At 43.8% G+C, this 22,468-nt stretch overlaps 1 protein-coding gene across 1 annotated transcript in view; it reads right to left on the bottom strand.

Annotated features, from left to right (window-relative positions):
- Positions 1–1,498, bottom strand: part of IL1RAPL2 (interleukin 1 receptor accessory protein like 2) — a 491,998-nt gene extending 490,500 nt beyond the window's left edge. Inside the window, exon 1 of the mRNA XM_081897611.1 lies at positions 1,342–1,498. The gene's annotated coding sequence lies outside the window, so the exon portion shown is untranslated. The remainder of the gene's footprint in view (positions 1–1,341) is intronic.
- Between the last annotated feature and the right edge of the window lie 20,970 nt (positions 1,499–22,468).

Genomic DNA, 22,468 nt, shown 5'->3' with positions numbered 1-22,468 from the left:
TAATGTCTGGAATTATTATTTACAGTATCCGGGAAGCCATGTTTGGATAAATGTTGAGGGTGTGTGTGTGTGTAATTAGATTATTATTTCATGAGCAGCATCTATTTATCTCTGGGGGACGGGGGGGGGGCTGGTAGGATCTATGAAATCAGCTGGGAGAATGTTGTCTAAGACAATACAGGCTAAGTCTGATCAAAAGGAGTGAACTATATGTCCACAGAGGTCACTCTCACCACTCTCCATTCCTTTAAGCAGTAGGATAAACCCATAAAATCCATCCCCAGAGGAGCTTGAGCGTATGCAGAAAATCTGTCTTAGCAATTTCAAAATTTCAAGTGGGGGGTGCAGGGAAAGGAGAGGAGAATATATATGCACTTTGGAATCCAGGAAACATTCAACAGACTTCCAGTAATATTAAGGGTGAGCTGAGGCTGCACAAAACACATGTGGCATGCTTTTTAAAAATGCACCCTGCATTTAGTCCATGCAACACAGAAGAGCACAGTGGAAGGAAATTGTTAAGCGAGACAGAGGGTCACACTCCAAAAGTGAACTACTTAAATATATGGTGGTGAACATCAGGGGGCTTTCCAGGTGACCATTCACCGCCACGAGGACAGCCAAGTCTCCCCCCCCCCCGGCCCCTGCAACAGGGTTCCTGCTCCTTTTCGACACCTGTGTATCAAGCAGAAATTCAGCAGGTGAAGCTCTCCACAGCATTCAGGTATGGTCCTGGAACAAGCTCCAATAATTAACCATCTGCTTGCAACACAGCTGTCCAAAGCACAGGACCACCACCAACAACCCCTGCTGCCAGGCAGCCGGAAACCAAAGCACGTTTGGGCCATTTAACGCTAAAACTGACCAACGGAGGCAAGAGCAAAAGTATACGGCATTTGGTAGTGCAGTGATTCAATCTACTTCCCAACAACAGATGAGGGTGCAGTTAATAACGTCCCTACAAAAAGAGAGAGACGGGATGTGACAGGCAGTATCTAGCCTGCTTTGTAACCACATATACTCTTGCTTTCAGGTGTAAGAGGCAGGTCTGGAGGACTGGGGAATAAAAGGAAAGCACTCTGCGCATTCTCAGGGGTGCTGAGATTTGTGGTTTTTTTCCCACACAGGCTGAGCCCTTGGGTGGAAAACGGGGGCCGGGAAGCTCACAGTTCCCAGGGTGCTTAGTTCCACCTTTGCGCCTTGTGTCTGAAGAAGAGTTTGGGAAGCCCAGAGAGAATGAGCCACATGCAGAAAAGCCCATAAAACAGAGAGAGAGAGAGAGAGAGAGAGAGAGAGAGAGAGAGAGAGAGAGAGAGAGAGAAGCCATGCAACGCATCTTACCTACAACCCACACAGCGGGGACTTCACAGGTAGTGGCGCTCCATCCCCGTACTCTTTGCAACAATCCACTAGAAGTAGTATCCGGATGTCCCCGCTCCCTAAGGAAACACAGGCTCACATCCCTAGCATGCCACGAGAGAGAGTGTGTGTGTGTGTGTGTGAGAGAGAGAGAGAGAGAGAGAGAGAGGAGTCCTCTCTGGGTTGAAGCAGCGTGTTGTTGTTGTTCCCCCTTCTTCAGTGGCTCGAGCTAACCGTGGAAAGGCAAGGAGACACCTCCGGACTCAGCAAACCCCAGAAGTGCCTCTGAAACCACGCGGAGTCCTCCCTTCTTTGCCTTCACCTGAACAGGCTCTGGTCACGCGATTGGCTTGACGAAACATCCACGGGTGGAAGGAAACTTGCTTCACCTTCCCTGGGCATCTGTCAATCCAGCAGGACTCAGAAGCCTTGGATCCGTCTCTTCTGTCTAACCCCCTCCCCTGCCCCCGCCGCCGCCCCCCGCCGCGCTTCGCAGAATCGAAATAGGAAGGTTTGCTGTCTACACGTTTAGGTCCTCAGGTTGATTTGGGTTTTTGCTTTTGATTGTTTGCTTTTTGTGTTTTGTTTTTTGGCAAACGACGAAGACACCTAGAGGGGGAAAGTTGCCCCCAAGAAAGAAGGGAGCTTTAGAAAAATCCTATTAGTAGGCGCAGAATATAATAAAGAGTTCAGTTCGCGTTCTCTCTCTCTCTCTCTCTCAGTCCCAGTCCCAAGTGGTCCTGGGCATATCAGATTCCTATTCAGAAGTGCTCAAAAAAATCCTATCCAATTGCTCCCGCAAACTCTTGAACTACCTCTCACCAGACAAGGGTATTGCAGGGGAGATGGAGAAACGAAATAGCTGCGAGCAAGGCTGTCCCCTTTTCATTAGAGAGACCGAGGGGTGGGGGAGGAAATCGTCCCTCCTAGAGGTTCTGGCTTTTTTTATTTTGTTTGTTTGTTTTTAAAGAAAACCCGCTCTCCACCCGCCCCCTCCATTCACAAGGCAAAATGTCATTTCGCTTACTTACCTTTCGGAGGGATCAGCAAAAGAGCTGCGACGCTGCACCGCCGCCTGGTGGGCAGAGTAGAGATATTCCGCTTCAAGGATTTCGTACACCTAAGCGTTTTGCGTCCGCGTTGCCTTAGTACTGTAGCTAGTGCAAATCCGGAGCTTGGATAGAATCAAAAAGGGAAACTCTCCTACTCTCTTCCCCAATGCAACCACCCTTTTCTCTCCCCCCACTTTTTTTTGGTAAGAGCGACTATCAAACAGTAACATCTAGGTTGAATGTCAAAGTGGGGCAACCAGATGCACTTTTAAGAGGTACACACCTATTAAGAGGGACGTTTTGGCAGGTGTGGTTTGTCATGCCTGTTGAACTTTCCTCTTCCACACACCTATTAAAATCGCAAAAGCCCTGCCCACCTTTACATATGTCCACGTATTTTGGTTCTGTAAGTTCTGCTTTTGATACACAGTTGGCTGGTGAAGACAGGTCCATAAAAGCAAATGGGCCACTGCCCCCCAGCCAGCCCCCACCTGCCTGCCTTCTCCCTTACATATAGACCAAGCCTTGCCTGTCAGCTTTCACCTCCTTAGTGTTGTAGAGAGGAGAAAGGGGTCAAAACTAGAATTCGTTGGGCCTGCCTGTCTCTGGCTTTGGCTCCATCTACTGATGACTTTCCTTCCTTCTACCCTTCCAGTCACAGCAGGGAACCAGCTATGGCCACCCCTGTAGCCACCCCAACCCCCTATGCTGAATCCCCTGTATCCAGCCATGTATCAATTGGGGGGGGGGCTGGACTAATGTTTCATTTTTCAGGATATAGTCCTGAGAGATTCTGAAGCTTCTTCATCCCCCCCACCCCACCCACCTACCAAGTCAACTAGGCAGCCAGCTAGGGCACAGACCTCAGAGGGGCAGAGAACTGACCTTTGAAAGGCACAGCTTCATACACATTAGTTTTTGTTACGTCTTATACGTTTCTGATAGGACACGGGTGGCGTTGTGGGTTAAACCACAGAGCCTAGGACTTGCCGATCAGAAGGTCGGCGGTTCGAATCCCCGCGACGGGGTGAACTCCCGTTGCTCGGTCCCTGCTCCTGCCATCCTAGCAGTTCAAAGGCATGTCAAAGTGCAATTAGATAAATAGGTAGCACTCCGGTGGGAAGGTAAATGGCGTTTCCGGGCGCTGCTCTGGTTCGCCAGAAGTGGCTTAGTCATGCTGGCCACATGACCTGGAAGCTGTACGCCGGCTCCCTTGGCCAATAAAACAAGATGAGCGCTGCAACCCCAGAGTCATCCGCAACTGGACCTAATAGTCAGGGGTCCCTTTACTTTTACCTTTACACATTTTGATAATGCATACCTTTTATATTTTGAAGAATTTCATCATTTTTGAAGTAATTGACACATTAGAATTGTTTTAATGTATGTATAAAATAAATAGTTTGTTGAGTTTATTAGAAGTTACATTTTACCAGTGGCGTAGCATGGGGGGTGCAGGGGGGCCCGGCTGCACCAGGCGCAACATCTGGGGGTTAGGGTTAGGGGCGCAAATCCACGGGTTAGGGGGCACAAATTACTTGCCTTGCCCCGGGTGCTGACAACCCACACTACGCCACTGCATTTTACACACACACTCACACAGTGAAAATGCACCTAATTTTAAATCTTATGATCACTTCTTACTCTTATTTAGAAAATGGTATTCATTTTACTAGTGAGCTTTGGCTGATTAAAAAAATGACCATCTGGAGCTCAGTGCCGCAAACGAAAGGCAGAAAAAAGCTAAGGAGCAAGCAAAGCCAGAGGGGCTCTTCCTGAAATACCTTTGTACACAACTGAAGAACAAGACTAGGGCTACACTCTTGCTGAAACTAGCAATGAGGGAGCTCAACATGGTGCTACTACTACAAATGATAGAAACTCGGAGACAGAAGTTTCACAAACTGGAGACATTTCTAGAAAACTCAGAGAGGAAAAAAGAGGATGTAAAGAAAACTGAGAGTACAGCAAAGTCTTGCAAAAGAAGATGGCATTGTGCCTGTCTCGAATTACAGTGACTCTGCTAACTAGCCGAACTATTGCAATGATTGCAATAGCTTGTAATGCAACATGGGCCACAGCAGGATGTATATTGCATGGCTTCCCCAAAGACTTAAAAAATATATATCAAAAAATTCTCCATTACAAGACGAGACTAGCAAATGGTGATGAAGTGTGCTGTCAGTGGTTGATATATTAAACTTCAAAAGTTATTTTCTTTGTGTAGCAAGATGTTCACAAAAAAATAAAAATAATGCATGATCCCTACAAGAAACAGGTTCAAAAGTCTGGAAGAACATTGGAACAATTCTGTATTCAAATGAGAGGAATACTGACCATTTAGAAAACTATCAGACCTGGGGAGAACTTGAATTGTGCTTATCTAAGGAACGATGACAAATCTTTGAACACTTGTTTGCTTTGGTCAGAGTTCTTGGCATCCAAAGCTTGGCATTCTGGGTACGACTGAAAAAAATTTTATCCTGTCATGAATGAAGAAGAAGAGAAGAGTTTGGATTGATATCCCGCCTTATCACTACCCGAAGGAGTCTCAAAGCGGCTAACATTCTCCTTTCCCTTCCTCCCCCACAACAAACACTCTGTGAGGTGAGTGGGGCTGAGAGACTTCAGAGAAGCGTGACTAGCCCACTATTTGAGGGGGGGGATAACCAAAGATTGTTCTATTACTTATTATTGCTATTTAAAATAAATTTTGCAGTTTCAAGTTTTGTGCTTTTCACACACACACACACACACACACACACACACACACACACACACCATATGTCTATGTTTGAAAATAAAAGCTAGTCATTTGGGGCTGGGGGTACAAGTAGCCTAGGGTGCAAAATAGCCTGGCACTTGTACCCCTTGCGATGAGAGCTGTGGGGTTTAATTCTGCAGGATGCTACTCATTGAACAGTTCCCTCCAAGGAAGCCCCTTGTGGAAAGCCAAGCATTCTACTCTGCATGGCACTGCTTCAGGGCTTAGGGCATCAGGCAGGAATGAGAGGTCCAGCAGGAAGCAGGCAGGTGGGAACTTCTACCTTGTCCCAGGAAGTCACAGCCACTCAGGTGTGACTTTCAGTCTGTTCACATGTATAATAATAATAATAATAATAATAATAATAATAATAATAATAATAATAATAATTTATTTATACCCTGCCCATCTGACTGGGTTTCCTTAGCCACTCTGGGCGGCTTCCAGTAAAATATTAAAATACAATAATTCGTCAAATATTAAAAGCTTCCCTAAACAGGGCTGCCTTCAGATGTCTTCTGAAAGTCAGACAGCTGCTTATTTCCTTGACATCTGAAGGGAGGGTGTTCCACAGGGTAAGTGGCACTACCGAGAAGGCCCTCTGTCTGGTTCCCTGTAACCTCACTTCTCGCAGTGAGGGAACCACCAGAAGGCCCTCGGTGCTGGATCTCAGTGGGCTGAACAACAGGGGTGGAGACACACCTTCAGGTATACTGGGCCGAAGCCGTTTAAGGCTTTAAAGGTCAGCACCAACACTTTGAATTGTGCTCGGAAACATACTGGGAGCCAAAGTATCTGATGTCTTCATCTCCTCCACCCACCAGCACCACCCATCAGCCCCAGATCCCTCTGTCCCATCCAACCAGCCTGCAGCAATCCAGGGGTGACTGAACCCAGCTCAAGCAATGCCTATATCCCCTCAGATCTTTGGTATAGCACTCTGACCTCAGCTGAATCCAGTGCACAATTACATTGCAGCATTAAAAAGCAGTCATTATGCATATGTATTTGAAAGTAAGGATCCGGTGGTGGCATGTATTCCCAAGTAAACAAGCATTCAATCCACTAAAAGAGACCACTCACAAATCAAGAGTCCCTGAAGTCTGTGGGTGGATCTCCACGGGGGGGGGGGGGGAATGCTATAAATAAGCCAGAAATTAAATCATTATAATAAAGGGGGAGGCACTATGGGAAAATCTTTTAGAATTTTTTTGTGTTCTCTTGCGCCATCTGGTGTTGCATGTTTATAACACATTCAAAACACTGTTTCTTGACTAATGTAACTGAGTCTTGTGTTTCATAAATTCTCCCCGAGACGAAACAATGGAAAAAAGATAGACGTGCAGATGAAACTCTGGTAGAAACTTTAGAACTGAGATCTGTTAATTAACTGTTGCCCTCTTCTCCTGTGAATATGTGACTATTCTAAATAGAAACAAATAGGGGGGGGGGGAAGCAGGTCTATTTTTACTCAAGCTGAAATTAATGGACCTAAGTTAATCATGTCTATTAATTTCAATGGGTCTGCTCTCAGTTGGGATACGAGCCGCAATGTGTGACTCCAGCCCTCCATGTAACAGGGAGCCTTTTAAATTCAGACAAGTTGAAGAACATGAAAAATATAGATCTTTTTTTAAAAGAGCACTTTAGCAATTCCAGGAGTGTCACATTGGTGATCACAGAAAGATTCTCCTGTATACAACAAATGAGCAAAAAATATTGTAGAACCAGAGTGAGTCAGAAGAAAATCAATAAAACAGCCAGTGTTTAGTATCTGTATAAATCTTTCAACTAATTAGAAAGGCCTTGTGAGGTGGCTATCTTCATATGATCAGTTTTTCTCTCTCTCTCTCTTTATACCAGAATACTGGCAGTTTTAGTAACCATGTATAATATTTGACACTGGAGCTGGGTCTTCATTTCTCCTGGCACGATTATGGCATAGAAGTGACTTGCTTTAAATTATGTATCAAGTCGCTTGCGAAAAGCCACTTTTTAGCTGAATTAAGCTATTAGAGGTACCAGCATAGAACATCCCCTGGAAGTTCAAAAATATACAGCAAAGTGAAATTATACTTAATGATACCTTTGATTTATATTTTAATTTTAAATGACCTGATAAAGCACTATCATTAGGCAAACTTTAAGCTTTTTCTAATAAATCAGAAATACCTCTGTGATTATACTTTGCCGTAAGAGACAGCTACATTATGCATGAAATGAGAGGCTCACTACCAAAAATGGATTATTCTTTTTTAAAAAAATAAAAAACCCTCTGTATTAAGTCCTCACCTTTGCTTCATTTCAAGATGAAGGGGTGCATACAGCTACAATTTTCTCAGAGTAGACCCAATGGATTGTATCCAATGTTAGTTCTATTCTGAATAGACTTATGAAAATTAATAGACATGGCTGGCTTGGATCCATTAACTTCAATGGGTTTATTAGGAGTAGAACTTATTTGAATGCAAGCAACCCACTGAAATTAATGGATGTAAATTAGTCATATTCATTAATTTCTTTAATGAATGAGTCAGAGTAAATGTGGAAATATTGGGATGAGGAGTCATTACCGAGAAGCTCAGTTCTGCTGGAACTCTGCACATGCCCTAAAAATAGGTGTTTATTTTGGCTTTGATCTGAACAAAAGTGTGGCCCCACTGAAAGAGGAAACCAAGAAAGCTACAGTAGTTCAAGCTAAGTATTCCCCATCAATGGGTTTGGTCGTGACCCATTGGTAAACATACTTTGTCACTTTAGGTTGTATCCTTTCTTGTGGTAACTTGAAGCCATTGGTTCAAGTCCTACCCTCCGGAGCAGGAGAAAACAAACCTGCTCCATCTTCCATGTGACAACCTTCCAGATATTTGAAGATGGCTATCATATCTCCTCTCAGTCTACTCTTTTCCAGGCCAAACATACCCAGCTCCTTCAACCGTTCCTCATCAGGCTTGGTTTCCAGACCCATGATAATCTTGGTTGCCCTCCTCTGCGCACAATCCAGCTTTTCAATATCCTTCTTAAATTGTGGTACCCAGAACTTGACACAGAACTCCAGGTGTGGTCTGACTAAGGCAGAATAGAGTGGTACTATTACTTCCCTTGATCTGGACACCATATGTCTGTTGATGCAGCCTAAGATAGACCTAGCTTTTTTGCTGCTGCATCACACTGCTGACTCACATTAAATTTGTCATCCACTAAAACCCCTAGAACCTTTTCACATGTACTACTGCCAAGCCAGGCATACCCCATCCTATATTTGTGCATTTGGTTCTTCCTAGGTGCAGAACCTTACATTTGTCCCCAGGGCCAGATTTAGGTTTGATGAGGCCCTAAGCTACTGAAGGTAATGGGGCCCATTATATGTCCAGCTATCCTTTGTCAACAACAAATTGTCGCTGATTTTTGTGTTGAATATATGCTATATGGTAATTTATGGACCTAATAGGTATTTAAAGCCATTTGCACATGTTGCTATGCAACCAGGTCATGCAGAATATAGGCACCCTATATATGGAAATGAGCAAACCAGTGATATTTTAGGGAGCAGGCTAACAGGTGCGGCCCATTACTTACATCATAAGAGCCTACACAACACAAAACACTGTTGCTGTATGTAGGTTTTATTTTATTTGTTTTTTATCTTATATTGTGGAAATGTACATCCAGTGGTTTTTTTCCTTTAATTTTTTTGGGGGGCCCCAAGTGAGTGGGGCCCTAAGCTATAGCTTGTTTAGCTTATATGTAAATCCGGTACTGTTTGTCCCTATCGAATGCACGTTACATTCCAACTATGCAAAAGGTTTCTGTAACTCTCCTCCCATCTCATATTGCCATATTCCATTCAGGTTTTTAAGCAGAGATTGGATGCTTTAGTTGATATTCTTGAACTGCAGGGGGTTGGACTAGGTTCTCCTTGTGGGTATCTTCCAGCTCGACAGTTCTGTGGTTCTATGATTCTACTGTACACAGGTAAAATATCACACCTGTTGCTTCACCTGCATTTTGCTGATGTTGATGGGTGTACCCAAAGGAAATGTGGCCCTTGGCCTGGAATGGGTCCCCACACTTCTGCCCTGATCTAAAAAATGCTGCTAAAGAAAACCTTCACCAGTTCAGAGGTTTTGCACTCAAATGAGTTTCTGTCCCATTAAACTTTAATTAGTTTAATGTAAATGCCCAGTGCACTTCCTTCTTTAAAAGTCTCACCACGGCAGAGGATTTCGCGCAGCAGCTAAGAAGGGCAGGAGAGGCAGCATCTTCCCAAAAAGGAGTCCTGGAGCATGCGGTTTGTAAATCAAAAATAAGGTTTATTTACAAAACACCAAAAAACAATCCTGGCGACGAACCACACATCTCAGCAAAACACACACCCAAAAGGGAGAAGGGGAAGAACAAACAAACAGGGGGACTATTTATACAGACTCATGTTCCTGGAAGCCTAATGACCTCCAGCTGCTCAGTGATTAGAGCGTTTCTGCTACTCTTTTAACCCTTTGATAGCAACACCCCCTCTCGCTCGTAACACTGAGCTGTACCAACCTTAATACAAATTTAAACCTGAACAGAAACATTTATGAGATTGCGGACTCAAAGCTTTTGTAAAACCGTCTGCGAGATTTTCTTGGCTTGGACAATACTTTAGTTCAATTAAACCTTGTTTTACACTTTGGCATACATTTTGATAACGGATATCCAAGTGTTTTGTGTGCGCCTTGAATTGACCTGATTTAGCTAGTTTAATACAAGGTTGATTGTCTTCCCACACTCTGATAGGTAGGGAACATTCTCCAAACAATTCTTGTACCAGTTGCTTATAAAATTCCAGTTCTCTACATATATCTGATAACGCATTGAACTCAGATTCAGTTGAACTTAAAGCTATAAGTGATTGCTTTCTTGATCTCCAACCAATTAGTGCATTTCCAAATTTTATCGCCATTCCTGACACTGATTTTCTATCTGGTCCAGCATCTGCCCAACTGCTGTCGGCCCAACATTCAAGTTGTGTGCTGCCCTCTGCTGATAGTTTTAAGCGAAAGCTTTTGGTAGTTTGGAGATACCTTAAAACTCTTTTTACTCCTTGCCAAGCATGCATTGATGGTTTTTCAGCTTGTCTACACAGCATGTTGACAGCATATGTTATATCGGGCCGAGTCCACTGTGCAATGTGGAGTAGACTGCCTATCGCTGACTGGTAAACCCCGGGATTACAGAACTCTGCCTTTTGCTCAGTTTGAGCGTCCTTTGTGTAACTTAACTCCATTGGGGTTTTAACACCAGCACAGTTGTTCATTTTAAACCTTTCCAGCAACTGCTGGATTTTAGCTTCTTGGCTAAGCCAATAGTTACCATTTTCATCTTGCTGAATTTTAACTCCTAGATAAACAGATACATTGCCTAGTGATTTTATCTGAAACCTTTCTCCAAGCTTTGTGGCAAATTGTTGTGCAAGTTTATCATCCTTTCCACTGTATAATAAATCGTCAACAAATATCAAAACTGCTTCTTGTTCACATCCCGAGCCTTTTAGATAAAGACACGCATCTGCTGCGCTCTTTCTGAACCCCATGCTCTCTAGAGCATCGTTTAAGCAGGAATTCCAATTACGGGCGGACTGTTTCAACCCATAAATGGATTTGTGTAGGCGCCAGACCTGGTTTGGCTTGTCTCCTTCAAAACCTGGTGGTGGTGTCATATAGACTTCCTCCTGTAAGTCTGCATTTAAATAAGCCACATTGACATCAAAATGAAACAGCTTATTACCCTTCTTAGCTGAAGAGGCTAGAAGCATTCTTAATGACTCCGATCTTGAAGTAGGGGCATAGATTTGAGAATAGTGAACACCTTTGCGCTGCGAAAACCCTTTTGCAACTAGCCGGGCTTTATATTGCAACTCTTCAGTAGTTGTGGGCTTTAAACGATATACCCATCGACAACCTACAGCTTGTTGCCCTTTCGGAAGCTCTGTACTTGTAAACACACCGAGAGACTTCATTGAAGCCATCTCTTTTTCCATTGCTTCCTGCCACTTTACGGCTTCTGAGCTTGGAAGCTGTTGTACTTCCATATAGCTTTCTGGCTCACACTGTGCCATATTTACGTATACACTTGTCACCTTAAACCGCTCTGGCGGCTTGCCCTTCGTTGCACGACTTGACCTGCGCAATTGCTCCTCTTGTGCCCCCTCTGACCGTTGGCTGTCAGAATCTGTCTCAGACTTTATGTCTGGACGTGCCTCTAGGGATAAAGACCTCCGTTTAGATACCTCCCTTGGGCTTAGTGTTGCAGGTGACCTGCTTTGCTTTTGCTGTCTGCTAGGCCTACTGACTGGCGAAGTTGGAGCACTCCTAGATTCTGGCTTTTCTACCTTAGGAGAAGAACCTCGTGCCTGATCAGAATCTGCATCTGAACCATGTGCACCATCCCCTTCTGGCTCATCACTCTCTGGACTTTCTTTCTCAGCATGAATGCCTAAATCATCTCTCAAAATGTCAGGGTTAGCGTGTAAGTGAGTCCATCCGGACTGCTCACAAAAATCAGCGCTCCTACTGAGGACCACTCTTGTAGTATCCCCACCTGGGTCCACAAACCTCCAAGATTTGGCATGTGGTTCGTACCCGCAAAAGATGAGTTTCCTAGCCCTTGGACTTCCCTTTTTCCTTAACGCTTTTGGGATAAGTACATAGGCTTGAGATCCAAACACCCGAAAGTAATTAACTTTGGGCTTCTTCCCATATAAAGCAAAATAAGGCGTAGTATCAATTACCGAATTATATACTCGGTTCAGAATATGAGTAGCCGCCTGCCAGGCTTCCGCCCAGTAACTTTGAGGAAGTTTAGCATCAAACAACATAGAGTTTGCCAACTCTTGCAGAACCCTATTTTTACGTTCGGCCACGCCTCCTTCTTGGGGGGAATAAGGTGTAGACAGACGATGCTTAATTCCCTTTTTCTTAAAGAAATTCTGCAACACAGACCCGGTAAATTCTGACCCTCTGTCTGTCTGAAAAGCAAGTACTCTAGTACCGAATTCAAGTTCTACCGCATGAACCCAATTTTTAACTGTTTCTGCAGTATCTGCTTTTGTTTTGAGAGGAAAAAACCATGTAACCTTTGTTTTGTCATCCGAGAGACACAGTGCATACTTCGAACCTCCCATGCTAGCAACAGGCATTGGGCCACATAGGTCCATATGCACAAGTTGGAATACTTTGTCAGATTTCCTATCTGAACTGGGATAGCTGCATCTATGAACCTTCGCACTTTTGCATGCAGTACAATCCAAATACTTAGTACATTTGTTCAATTTGCACCCTTCTGATAATTCAGGTTGCCTTTTAACATACTGAAAATTAATATGCCCTAAACGGCGGTGCCATAAATGAACACAAGAATTATGGGTAGGCGTGTTCACACAACCAGCATGAACCTGTTCAACTTCATCTGGACTTGTCTCAAAATAATATAACCCATTTCTGCATTCCACCTGCAAAAGAGATACGTTATTCTTTGAAATAGTGCAAACCCCATTTTCAAACACAGTTTTAAACCCATTTCTATCAAGTTCTGACACAGACAAAATACACCCCTTCAGTCCCTTTAGCACGTAGGCATCAATTTCTGTTTGCAAACAATTCAAGAACACTGTGCCTACAGTCTCTAAGGAACGTTTAGTTGAATCTGCCATTGTCACAACTTTAGGGGTTTGCAAATGTCTGCAATTCTGCAAACGTACACTAGATGGCGCCACCAGGTGGTGAGATGCACCACTGTCGATCAACCAGCGTAGATTGCTGCCTTGGCCACGCCCTTGCATCAACGCCATTGCTGAAGCCATGTGCTGTGTGCTGTGGGAGTAGCCACGACCTCCTCCTCTTCTTCGACGTCCCCTGGAACTCCTTGTCTGGTAACTAGGGGTAACGGCCTTGTTGCTGTCTTGACCAGGTTCACGTGTGCAATTCCTGATTAGATGGGAAGGGGAACCACAGCGAAAACAGTGTCTAGCTGCAAAAGCATTTACTGTGTGCTCAAACTCAGCATCAACACTCTTAGGCAGAGCATAACTCCCCTTTAAAGACAAACCTCTTTCTCTTTGCCTTTTATCCTGTTCATCCGCAAGCCGAGAAGAAATGTATTCAAGGGTTAATTCAGTTGAAGGCATAGCTTCCAAAGTTAGAGCTAGAGTCTCATAGCTTTTATCAAGAGAAGACAACAATATGTATGACTGCTGCTCCATAGAGAAAGGAATGCCCAGCTGTCTTAGTTGATTAAAGGCAGACACCATTTTGGCAATATGTTCTTTCACACACGCTCCCGGTTGGAGACGTAAATCAAACAAACATCTTGTAGCATGGATCTTGGCCCCCGCAGTGTTTCTGGAATTTAACCGCTGCAGAACCGTCCAGACCTCATGCGTGTTCTTTAACTCAGAAACATAAGGCATTTGCTCTGGTCCCACTGCCAAAACTAGTAGACCTTGGGCTTTCCTGTCGCGTTTCTGTGAAGCTGCTGCTGCTGCTTTGGCTTCTGCAGACGCGTCTGCAGCTGCCTGTAAAGGCGGTGCTTCAGTACAGCTCCACAACTCTTTTGCTTGCAACCAAACCCTTACTCTAGCCTTCCAATCTTGCCAATTTTTCCCATTGAGTCGCGTAAACGGGACAGTAAAACTTTCCTGGGACTCTGCCATCCTCCCTGGGGCTTAGGAACGATACTCACACACCTGTAGACCGTCTCCCAGCTGCTGAGGTGGCTCCTTGAGGAATCAGACGTCTTCCAGCGAGTACAAACTGCGCAGTGCCTCTTTAAAACTTTTCTAGGCACGTTGCAGGACTCAAGCTGCTTTGGAGGCTTTCGTTGTCGGCAACCGCTTCTGCCTTCACTCCAGTCCTTGCATAAATCACTCTGAACTGCTCTCCTTATCTCCTTCTTGACGTACAAACAGCCATAACCTGTCCCATTAAACTTTAATTAGTTTAATGTAAATGCCCAGTGCACTTCCTTCTTTAAAAGTCTCACCACGGCAGAGGATTTCGCGCAGCAGCTAAGAAGGGCAGGAGAGGCAGCATCTTCCCAAAAAGGAGTCCTGGAGCATGCGGTTTGTAAATCAAAAATAAGGTTTATTTACAAAACACCAAAAAACAATCCTGGCGACGAACCACACATCTCAGCAAAACACACACCCAAAAGGGAGAAGGGGAAGAACAAACAAACAGGGGGACTATTTATACAGACTCATGTTCCTGGAAGCCTAATGACCTCCAGCTGCTCAGTGATTAGAGCGTTTCTGCTACTCTTTTAACCCTTTGATAGCAACAGTTTCCCACTGTGGCAGCATGTTGTGCAAAGGTCACCACTCTTTTCTAGTTACAGATGCTACTAGTTAAGGTGCTTCTAGTTAAGGTGCTACTGGAAGGGAAAAAAAATTGTTTTCTAGTTCTTGAAGTGTTTCATTGAGTAAGAGTGAGAGAAACACATCGAATTTCCTCTGTCAAAGTGGATGGTGTGCTTTGCTCTCTGAAGAACTTCGTTTCTTCTCATTATTCATGTTAACACAGAGAGGCACATTCTGACAGCACTCTCAATGACCTCTGTCACACTGCTATTTTCTATTTTGTTGTTTCTTACATTCTGCTCAATGAACACGTATCTGTTCAGCTTTTTTTCCCCTTTATATTTTTTTAAAATTGGTTTTCCAAAATCTTTTATTTCTTTCACAAAGACTTCCTCTATACTACTTTGTTCATTCAGGTGTGCCAGCCCACATACGTACTTGGGACATTTGGTATCTTCCTGCTCAGCTTCCTGGATCAAAGCCATTTTAATTCTTCCAGGCCCCATCTGCACTACACATTGAAAGTAGCATCATGCCACTTCAAATAATTATGGCTTCCTACTGTGGTTTATTATGGGTGCTGAGAGTTGTTAGGAAATCCCCTATCCCCCTCTAAGAACTACATTTCCCAGCAAGCCGTGGGAAGAGGAATTGATTGTTAAACCGCTCTACAGCTTTACACAGTTCCCAGAATTCTATGGGGACAGATATGGCTGTTTAAAGTGGAGTGATACTGCTTTCAATGCATTGTGCAAACAGGGCCTCAGTTTATCCTGAGCAAAAAGTTTCTACATGGTTATTTATTTTTATTGTTTGTATGCCAATACAGTAGACTTTTTCTTGTACTTTGCCTATTTCCAATCTTCCATTTTCTCCTCAGTTGATTTATTTGCCCAAATGTCTATGTCACTCTTCTTTGACCTGTTTTTAGTGCCTCAGGAAGGGGTATGTTTTTCTCCCTCTGTCACTTGCTATTCTTTCCTCTTTCTTTAGCAGAACTGCATATAGATTCATCTCTTCTATTTTTACCGCATATTTATACAGCTTTTCCTTCATTTACACTGTATAAACCTTTTGCATTCCTGATGGTATCTCACTCTCGCTCTCTGAAAATATATCTCTTTTTATAAATATTTATTTATTTCACATGATTCATATACTGCCTGATAATTTTAAAAAGCCTCAAAGTGTTTTACAAAAACAACAGAACAATAGAATCCAAAAAAGTTAAAAAAAAACAATTTAAACCATTCAAAAATTAATTAAAATCAGCAATAAACCAAAAATCAGATTAAAACATATGTTGGTATTCTACACATCCAGATAGACTTTCCTAAACAAAAATGCTTTTATCAGGCACCAGGAGTTCCAAAGAAGTTTCATAGGAGATTTATTTTCTGATGTTTTAATCTATCTTTCAAATCTTGTACACTGTACTCTTTATTTTTTCTTTGTAAGCTGCTTTGAGAAAAAGTGCGAACAGTGGGGTATACATTTGTTAAACAAAATGTATTGTTTAAAATGTGGCAAACTCTCAAGAGTCACTCATCAGCTTGAAAATTAGAAATTTAGAGGGCCCTCATAAGCTGGGACCCTAAACTGCAGCTTACTTGGGTTCTGCATAAATCCATCAGTGCTGGAAGAATAAGGTCAACTTTCCCTGAGTCGTGGTCATGAGGAGGATTGTTGATTCCTCTCCTCATGTTCTTTGAATCAGGACCTGGCTGACAGGACAGAAGTTTGTGGGGCAGCTACTCAGATTATAATGCTACTCAGATGAAACCTAACCAGTGTTGAAGCAACATTTGATCTTGTTGTGCTTCCTGTTGGACAGCTCCCCTAATATCATCAACTGCGAGATCTTAGACTTGCTGGACAGCTCCTAGTAAGGAAGAATTTGAGCCACTTAGCAGAATGGCAAAAAGGGAACACCAAACACTCGAGACGGGAAGGCGGAAAATGAGGCAGAATGGCTGGCGCAGCAGTAACATAAACTGCAATCCACGCCCACTCCAAGCCGCCCGGTTGGGCGCTTACCTGTGGGCATGGGGCACCAGCCAGGTGAGTGGGTGACGCAGAAATCGCGTCCCGGCCATAACACCTCCCCTCTTGGAGGGAGGAGAGGCTCTATCTATGCTCAGGACACCCAACTTAAGTAACATAGGGAATGGTGTGAGGCATATGCATTGTTCGCCATGCTTCGTGATGCACAGTATCACAGAAATTATTGCAGCATGCCTGAATGGAAGGTCAGTATCATTCACATTGCAGTTGGGGAGCTGAAGCTGAGAAAACAGTGGCTGTTAAACCAGTTCAGATCTGTGGCACAGATCGTCCTGTATATGTAACAACTTTTGTGTCTGATAAGATTAAAACCCTTTGAGAAGAACCAATGACCTGGATAATTCAGAGCAGATTTTTATAACAGAAATTCCACCCCCACACCCCAACCATAGATTTCTGTACATTTTCTTTTCCTACTGCCATGTTAAGAACCTTGAAACTGAATGCTGACTAGGAGGAATTTGGTGCATACCAAGGTGGTAGTTGTCAGGTATAATAATTGCCAGTAGTTCATAGGAAGTTCATTAGTTAAATCTCATGGGTATTGTGGCATGCAAAACATTGAGAATTGCTGACATGGACATATTTAATATTCTCCTGTAAATAAGCTCTAGTCTGCTTTTCTTTTCTTTTTTCAATAAACAGCTATATTGACAAAATATTCATTATGGGTTGAAGCCCATACACTGTGTTATATAAATACCTTTTACCCAGCTAATGAAAAGAAGCAAAACTTAGGCCCCCCCCATCTGCATAGATTTCAAGCAGTCTTATACCACTTTAAACAGGCATGGCTTTGCCCCAAAGAAGTTTGGGAAATGTAGTTTGTTAAGGGTGCTGAGAGTTGTTAGGAGACCCTTACTCCCCTCGCAGAACTACAATTTCCAAAATTCACTGGGAAGACGAAGTGATTATTAAGCCACTCTGAGAACTGGAGTTGTGGAAGGAAAGAGGCCACCTAAAAACATTCAGCATTCTTAGCTAACTACAGTTCCCAGGTGCCATGGCTGTTTTTAAACTCGGCACATAACATTGTCTTACTCTGAGTTTGTCTCCCCAGTAATAACAGCCAATGTGGAGTGGCAGAGACTGGGAAACACTGCTGGAAGTACAGTGCAGAGGTAATTCAATGTACCACTTACACGTCAGTTTTGTTAGTGGTAAAGGATCAAAAGGGTGGAGTTATTGCTTAGGAACCAGACAGTGAAGTTAGTTAAGTGAAGTAGCATGTGTCATGCAGTTTGGGTGAAGTTTTTCCTCAGTATGTTTCTGTTGAATGTCTCTCTGCTTATAAAGTAAGAAACACAAAGCCTCTCCATTTCTTTCTCCTCTAATTATGCACTGTTTTTATTTAGTTTCCTAAGTGAAAAGTTACCAGGATTCATTTTCTGTCTGAACTCCATCTGTCTTATGTAAGAGATTTTGCTAAGAAACACATGATGATGATGATGATGATGATGATGCATGATTAGTAATTCTCCAAGACCAGGGACGGGGAATCTGGACTCAAACCCTCACCAGCCTGCTGGTGGCAAGTTAAAAGTAGGTATAGAAAGGAGAATTCACTGGATGACCAGATCCAAGTTTGGGGCAACTATTCATTGATGACAGAACCCCAGCAGATATTTAAACTCACCATAATATGCGGCAAAGTGAAGCTTGGAAATATAGGCTGTTAGAACTTTGAAAAATGTATTTCCAAGTGAGTTCCAAAATAGTCCCCTCTTCCCCTAACATAGCAAAAGATCAGACATTTAGTAAGTTAAAAATGGTTTACTTAACAAACTCTCCAAAGGTCAGGTTCCTGTGTTTTTCCATACATCAATCAGAAAGGCAGCACAGGAAGTAAAACTTAATTTTGTTCCAAAGTGCCTTACTTATTGGCATAGGAACTCAAGAGCGGCTTCTGAGAGCCATGCAGTTTGAACTTGGAGCAACCAGCTGAGACTTCCTAACATGCTGAGTTTGACTGGAGCAGGGAGATAAAGGCTTGATTGCCCTATCCATCCCAGAGTGAGCTAAGCCTAGCAGGACAGCTTACTCTATGGTCTTAACCCCTTTGTGCACTAATTAAGCATGTTGGTTATATGAAGCTGGTTATCCCATGTAGCCAGCATGGTCAATGATCGGGGATGGTGGTAGTTGAGATCTAACAACATCTAACAACATCTGGAAGAGTTAGATGTTAACAGAAACAGTGCAGAAACAGTCACAGGGATGTTATTCACAGTGGTGTTCCCTGCCAAGACCTAGCTAGGCTAGCATGGGGAAAGGCTTGACTCTGTATGCCCATGTGGCTGCCAGGTCACTACCCAGAAATCCTGCCCTGCCCACTTAAAAGTTCCGAAGCTGTGGAAGTGTATGCAGCTATTGCTTTTCCTGTCTTTTACCCATGCTGTATTCCAGGCTCATTGCAGCAAGCACAGCTCTGAGTTTACCTACTGGAATAAGTTCTTTATTTTACTTTTTTAAAAAATGTAAATGTTTTTTAAAAATGTAAATGTTTTAAGACTACAATTCCCATCATCCCTGACCACTGGTCCTGCTAACTAGGGATCATGGGAGTTGTAGGCCAAAAACATCTGGAAGGCCGAGGTTGAGGAAGCCTGGTCTTGATCCTGTAACTACACCCCTCCTCCTCTTGAAGATTGCCATCATTTCCAACTCATACTTACTGAAATCTGAGGAACAATTCAAGAGCGGGGGCGGGGGGGTGTCAAACAAAAAAACAGAAGCCCATTCACTGCATAAGCATCTTGTTTTGCCAAAATGCAGGGGTGAGCAGGGATAGCCTTTGGTTGTATTTTTTTTTCCTCCTCATTGATTTCTCAAAGGCTTATGACTATTGACTATGTCCACCTTTTTCAAATTCTGCAATGTTATCCAATCCCTCAGTGTACCATAAAAGTGATTAACGCACAATATGTGGAGTGTTTTGGCTCTATGGACTGATGGCTTCATTATTGACAAAATTGCTTGCGACTATGAGCCTGCAATTAAGAATTCATTTACTTCTGAGTAGTCCTATTAAAATAAATGAACAGCTGAGAAGTGGGTTCTTGATTGCTTCTTAAAGTGATCACGCTATGGGTAGGAGGCTGTAGCTGAGCGGTAAATGTTTTGCAGGTTGAGCAGTTCCCAGGTTCATCCTCAGCAGTGCTATTTAAAGGGTGGAAAGGGTAAACTCCCATTGCTGTAAGACCAGCAGCCAATGGAGGCTAAGCCATTAAGGCAAATTATTATTATTTATTATTAATTAAATATGTGTACCACCCTTTATCCATAGATGTCAGGACGGTTCGCAACATAAAATTACAATATAAAAATCACAAAATACATAATCAAATAAGAAAAAAAACACAAAACAAAAATCCCCACTCCCACACACATTTAAAAGGGCATTGAGTGTCAATCAGCCCAGTCTGGTTGAAGAGAAATGGTTTCACCTGGCGCCTAAAGGTGTATAAGGAAGGTGCCAGGCAAACTTCCCTGGGGAGAGCATTCCACAGACGGGGAGCCACTGCAGAAAAGGCGAGTTCTCATGTTGCCACCCTCCAGACCTCTCATGGACGAGACACATGAAGAAGGATGCCAGAGCATGATGTCAGGATCTGAGTAGGTTCATATGGAAAGAGGCAGTCCTTGAGGTATTGCAGACCTGAGCCATTTAAGGCTTTGTAGGTCACAACCAGGGGTCAGCAATCTTTTTCAGCCATGAGCCGGCCCACCGGCCCTCAGACCATATGGTGGGCAGGTCTATATTTTGGGGGGAAATATGAACGAATTCTTATTCCCCACAAATAACCCAGAGATGCATTTTAAATAAAAGCACACATTCTAATCATGTAAAAACACGCTGATTCCCGGACCATCTGTGGGCTGGATTGAGAAGGCAATTGGGCTGCATCCAGCCCATGGGCCTTAGGTTGCCTACCCTTGGTCATAACCTATTGAACTGGGCCCAGAAACTAATCGGCAGCCAGTATGGTCAGGCCAGGATCGGTGTAATATTCTCAACCCGTCTTGCCCCAATAATCAACCTGGCCACCGAATTCTGCACCAGCTGAATTTTCTGAACTGCCTTCAGAGGCAGCTGTACATATAATGGGGCATTGCCCCACCAACCCCAGTCTCCCCTCAGGCAGCCCACACCTGCCTGACTTTCCGTTTACAGCCAGTCTACAATTCACATCGTACTGCCTATCAGCTTCCTCTTCCTTAGTCTCAATGCTGCCCTTGTAGAACTCAGCAAAGAGGAGCATAGGGGCAAACTGAGAACTATCATTGCCTCTAGATCCACCTGACATTAACTCTGGTTCCACCTTCCGTTGGCCTCCTTGCCTTCCACCCTACCAGTCACAGATGCTCTCATTCTTCTAAGGATGTCATATAAGGAAGGAGGGGTGGGGACATAAAGAGAGAACGGTGTTCTTTTTGAGCAAGGATGAGGAACCTTTCCCAGCCCAAGGGCAATATTCCCTTCTCGGTATTCTTCTGAGAGCCACATGCCAATGGTGGATGAAAGCAGAGGCAAAAGGGTACGCAAGGCAGAAAATGAAAATTTTACCTTTTTGCAAACTTTATACACACCTGCACAGAGCCTTCCCTGTCCTCCATCCAGGCAAATGGGAGCCATTGTCTGACTTCAATGGCTCATTCCAGCCAGGTAAAAACTCTTGGGAGTGCAAATATTGGTCAGGGAGGAACATGGCCTGGGGACAGTTTTGGGGCCATACAGAACAGTCTAGAGGGCCACATTTGGCTCCTGGGCCTGAGGTTCCCCCCCCCTCAATTTTACCTCATCGTAAGCCCTATTTTCAAATATATATGTTCAAAAACACCACCATGAAAGTAAAGTTATAAGTTTAAATATAAAATGAGTTGCCCAGAGCCAAAAAGACTAGCACTATTTTCAGCAGATGAGAACCACTTGGTATTTTTCAGCCATCTGCAAGTAATGTTTACCTGAAGCACCTCCACATAATTATATCACTTCCTTCTGCCTATATTGCAAGTACCCATCTGTCTAGAGTACAGCTAACTATTCTGTTTATGATCTTAATGATAGTTGGTTTCACTCTGAAATCAAGATGAGGAACAGTAAGCAAAGATTAATATGCTTTTGTACTTTCCACTTCACCAGTCGATCCAAAGTTTCAGGAACATCTTACAGGGTCACTTCCTGTTCAGGGTGCAGTACTGGAGGTTTGTGGGGTGTGGGGTGTTTATTGCAATATTTGTTTCTTAACAAACATATAGGTTGAGTAGGTGGGAAGAAAGCAGCCACAAAGATAAGCAGCGCAAAGCTAAACTTAAACAGATCTTAAAGTCCTGGATTATAGACCCTGTTTCATAAAAAGGTAAAGCGACCCCTGACCATTAGGTCCAGTCGCGGACAACTCTGAGGTTGCGTGCTCATCTCGCTTTACTGACCAAGGAAGCCGGCATACAGCTTCCGGGTCATGTGGCCAGCATGACTAATCCGCTTCTGGCGAACCAGAGCAGCGCACGGAAACACCGTTTATCTTCCCACTAGAGTGGTACCTATTTATCTACTTGCACTTTGACGTGCTTTCGAACTGCTAGGTTGGCAGGAGCTGGGACCCAGCAACGGGAGTGTGCTGGTCCCGGGGGGAAGGTACCGTTACCGTGGTCAGAGTTCACAAGATGAGAGGCGAGGTCCGAGACAGGGAGCCGGGCGGGGAACAGGAACGCTGGAAGGTCAGAAGCAGGAGGCCAGGCAAGGAACAGGAACACTGGAAGGTCTGAAGCTGGGAGCCGGGCGGGAACAGGAACGGTGGAAGGTCAGAAGCAGGAGGCCGGGCAGGGAACAGGAACACTGGAAGGTCAGGAGCAGGAGGCCGGGCAGGGAACAGGAACACTGGAAGGTCT

This window comes from Podarcis melisellensis (genome assembly GCF_964234715.1).
Source record: "Podarcis melisellensis genome assembly, chromosome: Z".
Classification (NCBI taxonomy): domain Eukaryota; kingdom Metazoa; phylum Chordata; class Lepidosauria; order Squamata; family Lacertidae; genus Podarcis; species Podarcis melisellensis.
The sequence above is the reverse complement of the archived record's forward strand: the minus strand, read 5'-3'. Positions and strand labels throughout refer to the sequence as shown.